The sequence below is a fragment of the Ictidomys tridecemlineatus genome, chromosome 13, assembly GCF_052094955.1.
Source record: "Ictidomys tridecemlineatus isolate mIctTri1 chromosome 13, mIctTri1.hap1, whole genome shotgun sequence".
Classification (NCBI taxonomy): Eukaryota; Metazoa; Chordata; class Mammalia; order Rodentia; family Sciuridae; genus Ictidomys; species Ictidomys tridecemlineatus.
In genome coordinates, this window is record NC_135489.1 from 73411056 (window position 1) to 73425422 (window position 14367).

At 38.1% G+C, this 14367-nt stretch overlaps 1 pseudogene; it reads left to right on the plus strand.

Annotated features, from left to right (window-relative positions):
• The first annotated feature begins 12429 nt into the window (after window positions 1-12429).
• LOC144369695 (transcription factor AP-2 gamma pseudogene) lies at window positions 12430-14092 on the plus strand (annotated as a pseudogene).
• The last annotated feature ends 275 nt before the right edge of the window (window positions 14093-14367 follow it).

The following is a 14367-nucleotide window of genomic DNA, read 5'->3' on the forward strand; positions in this document are numbered from 1 at the left end:
TGAAATACCACCCTAAATCATGATTTTATTTATAGACATTTCACACAATTAGAGTAACAATGGGCATAACATTCTGTATACAACTGTCTACTCTTAGGTGTTTTCCACACCATCATACATAACCTTAATATGTATTGCTTTAAAGAGTTGCTTAACATTCCGATAAGCGCATGTCTATATTCATCCATAGACATATATATTAACACAATAAAATACTAAAGGATAAAAATTATTAAATTATTATTCTTAGGGAAATAATGGAGATTTCTCAGTATAATTTTCTATACATTTTGATCTAATGGTTTTTTAATGTAAAATTTGATTAAAAATTAAAAATGTAAGTGAAATATAGTTATGAATTCTAAATAAATGGAAATTAGAATTAAATTAAATGGAAATTAGAAATCATGTGATCCAACCTCCAATACAATGCAGGAATCTTATCTATTTTCCTACCATTTTAGGAAAAGGATGTAGGGAAATGAATCTAGTCAGCAATCAAAACACTATCAGTGAAAAGAAAAGTGGTCTGTGACTACTCAAAGAAGCTACTTAAAACTCATCCCAACAACACTACAACAGCATCAGCAAATCAATGCTTTATTTAAAGGATTAGGTGTTAGGTTCTGAGGAGACAAAAGATGATTCTCAAAGAATGAGAGCAGCTCATATGTTCAAGAAATGTGAGGCAATCCGGGTGCAGTGGTGCACACCTGTAATCCCAGAGGCTCAGGAGGCTGAGATGGGAGGATGCCAAGTTCAAAGCTAGCCTCAGCAACTTACCGAGGCCCCAAGCAACTTAGTGAGGCCCTGTCTCTAAATAAAATACAAGAAAGGGCTAGGAGTGTGGCTCAGTGGCTAAGCACCCCCTGAGTTCAATCCCCAATACGAAAAAAAGAAATGTGAGGCACAACTACTTCACACACTTTAGGTTTTTAGAAATGAACAAGGTACCACTGGAATGCTGATGTATACAGAAATCTTTGTGAAAGCCAAGAGGGAAGAGGGAAAATGAGTGACTTTGTGGGGACAGGGAAGGTTATTCTTCTTCCACAAGAATAACCAATAAATGAATATACAGTTTCTGAGGATGTTGTAGTCAAGAGACTATTACTGCTACTTCAGAAAAGAAATTACAGATTTTATAACGTGAAAGATTGAATTCTTCAACAATAACAAATAAATGCAGCCTGATTAAAATTAAGATATTTATGACAAATATAGGCTATGATGAGTTTAAATACTCTTTTAATGGTAAAGAGACTTTATTTACCAGGAATTATATTTCATGCACACAAATATATACAGACAGACCCCAGTGGCCTACCTATTTCAAGTACATGTAAGAGAAGAAAACCTTTCAGAGAAATCTGATTGAATGGTTCAATTAGATACACTAACTAAAATAAATGACTTGGCCCAATACAAATCGAACACTGATTTGGGGCAGAATATAGTAAAAAATGTCATAAGTTAAAATATGAAAGATGACCCTGATCATGTAAAAATTTTAAAGTACATAAAGCAAAGATAGTAGATGGGATGGTACTCAAAAGCTCTTACTCAACTGATAAACAGCATCTGGTACATTACTTAATGTGCCCTTTGGGGGGAAAGGGCAACCTCTAACAGTTTCAAACTGTACTGAAGTATTAAGCCTTTTTCAAGCAATATTACTAATGTAGAGATGAAGAACAAATGAGTTACCAAGACCAAGAAATAGATTTTAAAAATTTTTAAATTCTACCAGTAATTACAGGGTGATAATTACAAACTATTACCAATAGAGAGAGAACAGTTAGATGAATGTTAACACTTCTATTTTTTTTCTTCTTCTTCCTTTTGGTACCAGGGATTGAACCCAGGGGCATTTAACCACTAAGCTACATCCCCATCCTTTTTTATGTTTTACTTTGAGACAGGGTCTCAATAAATTGCTGAGGCTGGCTTTGAACATGCATCCACTGCCTCAGCCTCCCAAGCTGCTAGGATTACAGGGGTGCACCACTATATCCGACAACACTTATTTTTATTTTTTTAGGTGCTGTTCTTCCCTCACAATATCACCATTACTCCTCAGAGATTCATGTATATTCACATATTTGAGCCTGCCTTAAAACTTAACACTATACCTTTTATTTTAGGCTGCATTAAAAATCCTAACACTACAACTTTCTAATAAGCTACCCTGCAGCCCCTAAAGAACCTCACAGCCACCAGTCATGGTATGAGAGCCTTTTACCTCAAAACCATGTTAACCCTGTCCTAAAAGTTACACATATAAGAATCCTAATTCTCTTGGTCTAAATTCCTCACACTGCTCAAGAAAAAGAATTGAAAATAAATGTAAAGCCTTTATAAGAAACATACAGCTATCACTTATTGGATACAGTTGGCTCTCTGTATCCATGGATTTCATCCTCAGATTCAACCAATCACAGACAGAAAATACTTGCGGGGGGTGGGGCAGGGGGGATTCATAAGTACTGAACATGTACAGACTTGTATCCTTGTTATTATTCCTTAAGCAATATAGTATTACAACTATTTACATAGCATTTACATTGTATTCGGCATTTTGAAGAGCGGTGCCAAGTAGATGGGAGAGCAGTGTCTGAAATTGGGGTCCCTGATGTCTTCATGGCTGTGGCATGCTTAGTACCTAGGAAAGTTAATCTGCAAAGGTGCAAGATGCCTAGTTTCTATGGTAATGCATTCCATGAGGAAGCTCTGTGCAAGAGTCTTATCAGTCTAGACCTTGATCTCAGGCACCCAGTTCCTGGGACAACCACAATGTTTCACCAGCTCTGCTGCTCCTGAACCTGCCTGCATTAACAGTAATTTTAGACAATGGACTTTCTTGAGGGACACACAAACCTCCTAAGGTTGCACATTGCAAATTTAGAATGTAACCGAGGAATAAGCTGCATAAAGTTGCTAACTTTCATGAATACAAAGAATAATGCTTGCAAAGAATATCTTGAATCTGAATGAACCATATATAATAAAGATTGCTAGCATGATTCTTTAGACCTCCTTCTCCTTCAGAGAGCAGTGTTCCACCCAATCCCAGCTGTTATCTTCAAAAATCTGCATATTTGAGTCTTTATTTTTCTAATCTCCCATCGCCCCTTGCCGGAACTGCTAGTTTGGCCACACTGGTTGCAGCAGGGTAACATAAGTAATACAGAGATGTTTTAAAGTATATGGAAAGATGTGGGTAGGTTATGCAAACACCACACCATTTTACATAAGGGACTTGAGCACCTGCTGATCTGTGTACTCATGGAAATTGGGAGCACGAAGAGAATTGAGGGCGAAGGTTCAGGGAGTCCTGAAACCAATCCCCTAAGGGTAGAAAGGGACAAATATGGTGCACTGTGCTTTCTCTACACTGCCACATCAAAGTCTCCACCAACCCTACTAGGCAGATAGCACTAACTTTGACAAATGTGAAAACAGAAGCCTGAATGCCTAACATCATCACCCAAGCATCTGAGGACAGTGATTCTATGTTCTTCGATGAAACAAATGGAGTTAAAGCAATCCTTTTTTAGGTATGCTACATTACATTATAACAAAACAATAAAACCTTACCACAGCCAAAACTTTTGCAATGAATATTTCTTAATACTTTAAAATTCTATGTTTTACAGTGGAAGCTATAGATTAAAACCTAAAAATACTGAGTAACTAAAGAATACAGGCCATAATTAGGCACCTCTAAAAACATCTGTCTACAAATATACCCTCATGTTCTAAGAACTGTTCCAAATATAGAATTCTAAGCACTCAATAAAAATTTGTTCAATGAATAAAACACTGCACTGACTTGAATGTCTGATTACTTCAAGAAAATTACCCTATTTATATTTTTGTTGAAATAAAATAGTTTTATGCTTCAATCAACTTCTGTCTCTATTTGATTATTAGTAAATAAATAAATTAATAATAATGATGCTGCATGTTATCAGCTTTTTTATTTTGATCACACACATTTTTCACTTGTTGAAACAGATTCATTTAATATCTTGGCTTAGAAATACTAGGAAATAGGGAAAATGCAAAATAACTTGATGTTTAGCTTTGAGAAATGCAACACAAACACAAAAATGTATATATGAATTAGTTATCTTTTGCTACCACAGATAGCACAGACACATCCAGGCCCCACCTGGATACTACCATAAACACCCATCTTCAAAGCAAATTATCTATACTTGGCACTCTGAGATGAGGCAGCAACTGCCAGTCAATTCGCGCATCTTCTGAACAACTAACATACAGGGAATAATGTTTTGTTGGACACCTAATTTTTTCTTCCCAATTGATGTTTCATAAATATGATTTATGTATGCACCACAAGCAAATTTTAATGACTCAAAATATTTTTTTGGTAAATACAGAATTTACCAAACCCACATGTTGCAAAAGATTCTAATGCTGACAGAGTAAACATGTTATTTTTCTCATGAAAAACAGACCAAGTTGCTGCCAGTAATGAAGTTTAAACCAAACCACAGAACATTTGAAGGAACAATGGGCCACTACTGAGGACACACTAACCCTTAAATATAATTTCACAATAAAAGTCATTTACATACCAGCACAGAATATCCCTGGAACTTCACTCTTGATTATTATAGTCCGAACTTTATTATCAGATTTTAAGGCATCCACAGCTTTTGATAACTAAACCAAAATAGGAAGAACAGGAAAGAAAAAGAAAAAAAGATAATTTTCAGATTGATATCAATACTATATCTTAAAATTAGAAGCAAACAGTTTAATCTTTACACTCACCATTTTTATAAGATTTTTACTAAGTGAATTTTTGCCATAAGCTGTTTATTCCAAGCACCACAATTCCTGGTTAAGGGAAGGGGGGGAAAAGCATAACACTTGAGTTAGTGAGATTTTCAGAGAACACAGACTCTAGTACACCTAGCTACCTTGGGACTTAACAAACCTACCATCTCCGTAAGGTTCCTGCAAGACTTTATTCATCTTTATTTTCATATTTAGTTTCCTTTATAAGATAAACAGTTTTTTTATTTTCTGGATTTATTGAGGTATAATTGACAAATAAAGTGATATATATTTAAAATATACAACCAGATGTTTGGATATGTGTATACATGAAATGCTTGCCCTTGTTAAGCTAATTAGCATAGTCATCAACTTATGCCTTTTTTAAATTTATTTTTACATTACAATCCTTAATACACCATTATACCATAATTTATCATATCTCTGATTATATATGTTGATACCAAATTCACATCTTCATACATGTATTTTGTATAACTATCATAGTTTTAAAAAACTGTTTATCTTGTATCTCATCATTATATAAGATAAACATTTTTTTAAAAAACTATGATAGTTAAAGAACTTATAAAATCAAACTAGAGCTTAATGTTCATTACTTTTAGGGAAGAACTTCATGACCCTTCAATTTATCTCTGTAAGCATCACCAAGATAAAATGTAACATTTTACTAAATTTTAAATCACTAAATCAGACACACTAGAGAAAGTTACTTATTAGTGAACAATTGGATTATAAGACAGTACTTAAAATGTGGCTTCATCACTTCAAGCATACAGTACACAGAAATAACAGCTAACAAAACCTTGTCACATATAAAAATTACCTGATCTGTTTTTCTGCTGATATACCAGTTAACAGCTCACTAATGCTTTTTGTTATAATTCTCTTTATTTCAACCCCAGGCTTTTCTCATGACTTCTGTCCCACACACTAAACCTGAGGGTATTTCTATTTTAAAAACCTATGAGCAATTCAAATTCAATCTATATAAAACAAAGATCATCATCTTATAAAAATGGAGATCTCCCTCCTAACTCTTCTAATTCTATCAAAGACTATCACCTAAATACAGTCCCCCACTCCAACTGCAGCAGATCAATTTTCTAAAAGCAATTCTTACACATAGAATTCATCTCTCCTTAAAATTTTTTAATAATTTATTTCAAACTACATGAATTCAAAGACCATAAATGGATAATCAAAATCCTATGCAACCTGTACTCAGCCTTCTTGTCTCCTGGGTAAGCACAAACTTGCACTATATATCAGCCCTTCTACTGGGCTGAATACGGTCCTTAGTTTTAACTGAGTAAAATGAAGACAATGAAATGTACACATGTCTGTTCAAGAAACTGCAAAGCCGTTGTTTTAAGAATTCCAAATGATCTCAGTTGATGGAGAAAAACATGAGAACTGATATCTACAACAGGCTGTATGTTAAACACTGTGTGACCCTGAATAGGTCTCAACAGGAATGACAATGGCTCCACTAACTGAGCACATTAGTATGCACCCGGCACTGCTCCAGTGCCTGATCCCTGCTAATTCACATAATCCTCACAATCCAAAAGGTAGGCACTACTTTTATTCTCAGTTAACAGATAAGGAAAAACTTGAAGAGGTTAGGAACCTTTAGCCAGTAAGGAGCAATCAAACTCCACACTTCAATGAGTATGGTTCACCATTCAAGCTTCAGTTTAGTAGCTAACTGTGAATGAGATGTGTTCGTTAAACTATATTGAGTATGCATTTTGGTACTCAGCCCTCAAGGAATAGAGTCTAGGAGGGAAAGATAAACATTAATAATCAGCAGACTATATAATCAAAATGTTGTATACAAATGTTACTATAGATATGCTATATAGTAACTTATAGCCAGAACTGATATGGTCTGGGGACAAAGGGAGATGGCCAACAAAAGCTTACCCACTATTTGAGGTGAGCTGAGAAGAATGCATTAAGGTGGGAAGGCCGGAAGACGGCTGAATTCCAGGCATAGGAAACACAGGAGAAGGCATAAATCAGTCCTGGTCCCATTTTTCCCCACAGGAAAAACCACAAACCAGTAACAGTCCACAGAGAGGAGAATGGAGAAGAGAGTACAAGACTCAAGGTCTTCAATGAGGGACTCAATGTCCCTTCAAGTCCTGCTAAAAATCTGGCCTTTATCCTAAGAACAAGGAGTAACCTCTGGAGCAGATATACACACACCTACACACACACAAAACGAGAAAGGGGATCAGCCAGAAGTGCACAGGATAGAAGCTCAAGGCACACTCTTTAGTCCAGTCAGGAGATGTCAGGTTTGGCTGAGGCTGACAGTAGTAGAAATAAAGGGAACTGAAAGGATTCATGAGCTATTCAAGGTACAATTTAAAATGAGTCACTGATGACTGGACTAAGGATTAACTGAACTGAAGAGAAGTGTTGGGACTCCTGGTTTCAGCAAATGGACAGAAGGAAATGACTTTTAATAAAACAAATCTATTAAAAATGACCAATGTGAGATCTGGAGGGGGGTAAAGCTCCTGAGTTCGGTTTTGAATTAAAGGGAAGCTGAAATGTCTTTTGAGGTACGAACTCCAGGGGCAGAAGCTAAGAATGCAGACTCTGAGCTGGGGCTCAGATCCCAGTCTATCACTTACTAGCTATCTGACTTTGGGCAAGTTACTTAACCACTTTGACCCTCAGTTTCTTCATTAAGATACAAATAATTCCAAATGCCATGGAGAGACATGGTGTGAGGACCAAATGATATAACACACTTAAAACTTACAGCACAAGTACCTAATTACTATCTCTCCTTCTAGCACAAACATTTTTGGTGCATTAAGTTACTAATGTCTTATCATAAACTTTGCTAGATACTGCTGATATCATTATTAAAAATTCCATCAAAATGCTTCTACCATAGTTAATTCCAGCAGTTTTTGAACTTACATTATGAAATTGATGTTTTTACCATAATTATGTCCCCTTTGTTCCATACTATATTTAGAGAATTTTTTAAAAGTATGTTTTAAGGAGCTTGTATTATCTATATACTTTATAGCAGGACAATAAAGGGAGCTTCCTAAAAATATGTTAACTGAGAATCCCCGGACTATCACTCAATACTGAATATCATATCTCTGACAATATATGGGAAAATAATGTTCTTATATAATAAGTTTCACCAACTTTCTGAACTAAAGTTGAGTTAACTAAGTTAAATGTTCATTAGCTCTTTTATGAATTACCTATTTTTATTATTTGCCTATTAAATCATTTTCTTCCAGGACATGGTGTAATGTTCCACCTTTTTAGGTCTTTCATTCTTTTTGGGGGGACCTGTAGGCTTTCAGGCATAGTTCTAGCACATGTTTTGGAAGGCTACTTGTTCTTGTGAAGGCTTTTATTTCTATTTCAGTTATAATTTTTAATCACATATTATAAGTATATGAAAAGTTTTGTGGTATCATCTTTAGTATTTTCCTAGAAAATTTATGAACAGTTAACAGATTTAATGAGTGATTATCTTCAATCTTCCAAGGACATGAGCAATCATCATCTAGAAATGTTGGCAGTAACATTTTTCTGTTCCAGTGGTGACTTAAATTTCCCATTTCCTTCTCTTACCATTTTACTTTAACTAGAATTACAAAACGAATACAGACGATTTGCAAAGATAACAAGTTTCCTTATTTTATCAACATCTTTAATGAGAATGCTTCTGCCATTTCATCAATTGTTATGCTTGCTACAGGTTTCTTCTACTGTCTTTTAACAAGTTGTAAAAATTTATTTCTAAGTTCACACTTGCTTTAAAAAAGGCCATTCAAGGTGTGACTCTACTTTGTGTACAACCAGAGATATGAAAAATCGTGCTCTATATGTGTAATATAAATTGTAATGCATTCTGCTGTCATATATAACAATTTTTTTTAAAAAAAAAAGGTCATTTAGGCCACAATACAAGAAATGGATCAGAAAAAAGCAAGATAAATGGATGGAGTTGGAGAAGATAATGCTAAGTAAAGTTAGCCAATCCCAAAAAAAACAAATGCCAAATGTTTTCTCTGATATAAGGAGCTGATTCATAGTAGGATAGGGAGGGGGAACATGGGAGGAACAGACGAACTCTAGATAGGGAAGAGGGGTGGGAGGGGAAGGGGGAGAAGGGGGATGAAATCATGGTGTAATGTGATGGACATCATTATCCAAAGTACATGTATGAAGACACGAATTGGCATGAATATACTTTGCATACAATCAGAGATATTAAAAATTGTGCTCTATATGTGTAATATAAATTGTAAGGCATTCTGCTATCATATATAAGAAAAATTAATTTAAATAGAATAAAGACATACCTTCCCACCCCACCTCCCCCCCCCAAAAAAAAAGAAAACAAAAACCAAAATGCTTGGGGCCAGAAGACATTTCAAATTTTTTCAGGATTTTAAAATATTTGCATATACATAATGAGATATCTTCAGGACAGGACCAAAGTCTAATGTATGTTTCACATACACCTTCTATAAGTATTCTGAAGGCAATTTTACACACTATTTTTAGATTGCCTGCATTTTGACTGCCATCTGTCACATGAGGTAGGGCATGGAATTTTCCATTCATAGCAACATGCCCAAAACTCTAAAGGTTACAAATTCTGAAGCATTTCAGATTTCAGGTTTTCAGAGTACAGATGCTCAGTCTGTACTAGCAAACCAATCCAGATCCAAGAACTGTAGACCAAAAGCATAATAGGAGCTTTAGACATCATGATCAGGTGAGATTTATTCCAAGAATGCAAGAGAAGTTCAACATACTATAATCAAAGTAATACACTACATCCATAGAATAAAGAAAAAATTCTTAAAATCATAAGATCATCTTAACTAATGTAGAAAAAGCATATGACAAAGCCTAACTCTCTTGGATGATTATAAAATAATTAAAGCAACAACTAGTAAGAGATAGAAACTTTAACTCAACCTGATAAAGGGCATTTATGAGAAACCACAGCTAACATCACCAGATTCAGCAATGAAAGTGAAAGTCTTTCTCAAAGATAAGGAATGAGAAGAATGCCTATTTTCACCACAGCCACATTAACATGGTACAGGAAGTTCTAGCCAAGTCAATTAGGCGAAAAGGAAAGAAAAGGAAACAGAAAGTAAGTATCATACAAATTTGCAAGAAAGAAGTAATTCCCACTCATAAAGGACATAATCCTATAAAGAGAAAATCAGATCCAAAAAAAGCGCTAATAAAGGAATTCAGGAAAGTTCACATAATTACAGACTGACAATGAACAACCCAAAAATGAAATTAGAAAACACAATTTGCAACAAATCAAAACAATGAACTTGGAATTCCACTTTGCAGTTCAGCATAAGAAGCCAGAAATTGTCACTCAATTCTAACCAAAAAAAAAAAAAACCTGAAGAAACTGAATAAACAATAATTTATCTTAGAACTATGAGAAAAGAGAGGCCTACCAGGACTAACTGCTGCCGCCCCCCAAAATTAATGAGACAGAGAATTGTGGCTTGTCTGAGCAGAAGTTCAAAGATATAAACCTCAGTGCAGGGGTTGTAGCTCAGTGGCAGAGCACTTGCCTCACATGTGTGAAGCACTGGGTTCGATTCTCAGCACTGCATATAAATAAATGAATAAAACAAAGGTCCATCAACCACTAAAAAATAAAATAAGTATATAAATAATATAAAATAAAAAGGCATAAATCTCCACAAGAACTACTGCTGAGGTATGGAAACTGGAGAAAACTGCTGAAGTTTCATATGGACAAGTATGAGAGAGAAAAACTCCAGAGAAATCCAGTCACCAGCTAAGGAAAGATTGTTTGAGCTTCAGGATAGCACAACAGAAATCACCCAAACTGGAAAACAAAAAGAAAGAAAATGATACCAAATCCAAGAACTGTAGATCAAAAGCAGTAACACACACAATGAGAACTCCAGAAAGAAAAAGAGAGAAAAGAAAAAACTAACCAAGCTGGGTGCGGTGGCATATACCATTTGAGGCCAGCCTTGGCAAGACCCTGTCTCAAAATAAAAAATAAAACGGGCTGAAGATGTGGTCCACTTTTTACTGGGTTCCATCCCCAGTGCAAAATATAAATACACATATGCATAAATATACATATAATTACATATATATTTGAAACTATAATGATCAATAATATCAAATTAATGACAGACACTAACCCACTGATTCAGGAAAGGCATAGAAGATCAGGAGGATGAATACCCAAAACACTACATCCCGACACATCATTTTCAAATTCTAGAACATCAAAGACAAAGAAAAAAAATCCTGAAAGAGGTCAGAGAATCAAAATTTCAACTAAAAGGGGCAAAGAAAAAAATTATAGACAACTTATCCTCAGAAATGAGGTAAGCAAGAGGAGATTGGAGTGAAATACAGTCATGCCTATACCATGTGAGAACATTCCAGTCAATGACAGATCACATAAACAACAGTGGTTCCACAGATTATAACTAATTTAAACTTTCCTATCAGCTAGTGATGTCAAATCCATCCCAGTACTGCAGCACAATACATAACTCACATATTTCTGATGATTTTGACATAAACAAATCTACTGTGCCACTGGTCATATGAAAGTATAGCACATATAATTATGTATAGCAAATAAATTCTTGATAATAGTAATAAATGACTGCTACTGGTCTATGTATTTACTATGCTATTTCTTCAATCATTATTTTAGAGTGCACTCCTTCTACTAGCACACTATGTTACAATGGCAGTAACCACATATATCACACGTTTAACACATCTCATGATTTCCATCATTTTTTCTCATGCTTAATTTAATCTCAAATTATTTTGTTCATCATGGCCCTAGGAGCTACAAGCAAAACACACACACACATACACACACACACACACACACACACACACACACAATACATCCTATATAAACAGCAGGCTATGTAGGCTATAACATCAACGTTTATGTACACTGTATGATGTTCACACAATGACAAAATTACCTAATGACATAGTTCTCAAAATGTGTGCCCCATTAAGCAACATATGACTATAGTTAAAGTGTTGAGAGGGGGGGAAAAACCTCCAACTTAGAATTCTTAAAACTGTAAAAATATCCTTTGAAAGCAAAACAGAAGTAAGCCTTTCTCAGATTAAAAGAGAAAAAAAGAAGTTGAGGAAATATATTGCCAGTAGATCTGCCTGCAAAAATTAGTAGAAGAAATTATTTATACAAGAAGTAAAATCAAGAACCAACAAATGGGATGGATCAAACTGAAAAACTTCCTCAGAACAAAAAAACAATCAAGAACATAAGAGAGAGCCTACAGAATGGGAGAGAATCTGACACTTCCACCTCAAATATAGCACTAATTTCCGGGATACACAAAAAACTCAAAAACCTAACACCAAAAAACAAACTCAAGCAATAAATGGGCAAAGGAACTGAACAAACACTTCACAGAAGAGATAAAAATGGTCAAAAAATATGTGAAAAAAAAATGTTCAACATCTCTAGCAATTAGAGAAATGCAAATTAAAACTACACTGAGATTCCAAGTCACTCCAATCAGAATGGCAATTATCAAGAATATAAGTAGCGACTCCAACATGTGCGGGCTGAAGAGCGAGCGCGCTCTACTAGGCGTTTGCCGCAGGCCGACTCACCCCGGGATGGCAGGCTGCTGCCTCTACCCAGCACTTACCTGGCTTGGGACCCGAGGTCCTGAGCAGGCGCCTCTGAGCGTCGTGGCCACCGAAGCGTCCAGACCTTCGCCGCTGGGCTCGGCGGACTCATCCCCCCAGGATCGCCACGATGCGAGTAGCAACGGGAACCCGCGCATCCCCCACCTCTCCTTGGCCGGGCAGGGCAGCATCTTTACAGCTCCGCACCGCCGCTGTCCCACACTGGAGTCGCCGAATACCAGCCGCCACCCTACTTTCCACCGCCTACCAGCAGCTGGCTTACTCTCAGTCGGCAGATCCCTACTCGCATCTGGGCGAAGCCTACGCTGAGGCCATCAACCCCCTGCACCAGCCTGCGGCCGCCGGCAGCCAGCAGCAGGCCTGGCCCGGCCGCCAGAGCCAGGAGGGCGCAGCTCTGCCTTCGCACCTCGGGCGCCCGGCCAGCCTGCTCCCCCACCTCTCCGGGCTGGAGGGAGGTGTCGTGGGCGCCCGCAGGGATGCCTACCGCCGCTCGGACCTGCTGTTGCCCCACGCACACGCCTTGGACGCCGCGGGGCTGGCGGAGAACCTGGGGCTCCACGACATGGCTCACCAGATGCAAGAGGTGCAGAACGTTGACGACCCACACTTGCTTGGGCCCGATCAGACTGTAATCCGCAAAGGTCCCATTTCCATGACTAAGAACCCCCTAGGTCTCCCCTGTCAGAAGGAGCTGGTCGGAGCCCTGATGAATCCCAGTGAAGTCTTCTGCTCGGTTCCAGGAAGACGGTCCCTCCTCAGCTCCACGTCCAAATACAAAGTGACGGTGGCTGAAGTGCAGAGGCGATTGTCACCGCCTGAATGTTTAAATGCCTCACTGCTGGGAGGTGTTCTCAGAAGAGCCAAGTCCAAAAATGGAGGCCGATCTTTGCGGGAGAAGTTGGACAAGATTGGGCTGAATCTTCCCGCTGGGAGACGGAAAGCTGCTCACGTGACCCTCTTGACATCCTTGGTGGAAGGCGAAGCTGTTCACTTGGCCCGGGACTTTGCGTACGTCTGTGAAGCGGAGTTTCCTAGCAAGCCAGTGGCTGAATATTTAACCAGGCCTCACCTGGGAGGGCGAAATGAGATGGCGACGAGGAAGAATACGCTGCTGGCAGCTCAGCAAGTGTGTAAAGAATTCACGGACCTCCTCAATCAGGACCGAACGCCCAATGGCAACAACAGGCCCTCCCTGGTCTTGGAAACGAACATACAGAACTGCTTGTCTCATTTCAGCCTGATTACCCAAGGGTTTGGCAGCCAGGCCATCTGCGCCGCTGTGTCTGCGGTGCAGAACTACATCAAAGAAGCCCTGATTGTCATAGACAAATCCTATATGAACCCCGGAGACCAGAGTCCCGCAGATTCTAATAAGACCCTGGAGAAAATGGAGAAGCACGGGAAGTAAAATGGGGGTGAGCAGAGGGCGGGAAGGGAAAGGACTGAGGAATCCTTCTCCACTGGGACAGACCAGGACGCCCCTCCTGCTGGGGGAGGAGCTTCCAACCTCCCCTATCCACCTATCCAAAGGCCTCCATCACTCGAGGCTTGCAGGATCTTGACCTGCCATCCTGGATCGCTGTGGCTTCCCCAGCACTGCAGTGTCTGACCTTGGACACAGGATCCCAAGGTGACAAGTACTGGTTTTTGTTTTACTTGTTGAGTGTTCATATTTTGGAACCCCATCCCTTCTTCTTCTGAAAGTGGAAACTTCTCATAAGTTCCCCAGGGCTGACAAGAAGCCATGCGCCTAGCTGTTGAAACATCCGATTGATGTGATTCAGATCAACGATGACTTATTTCCTT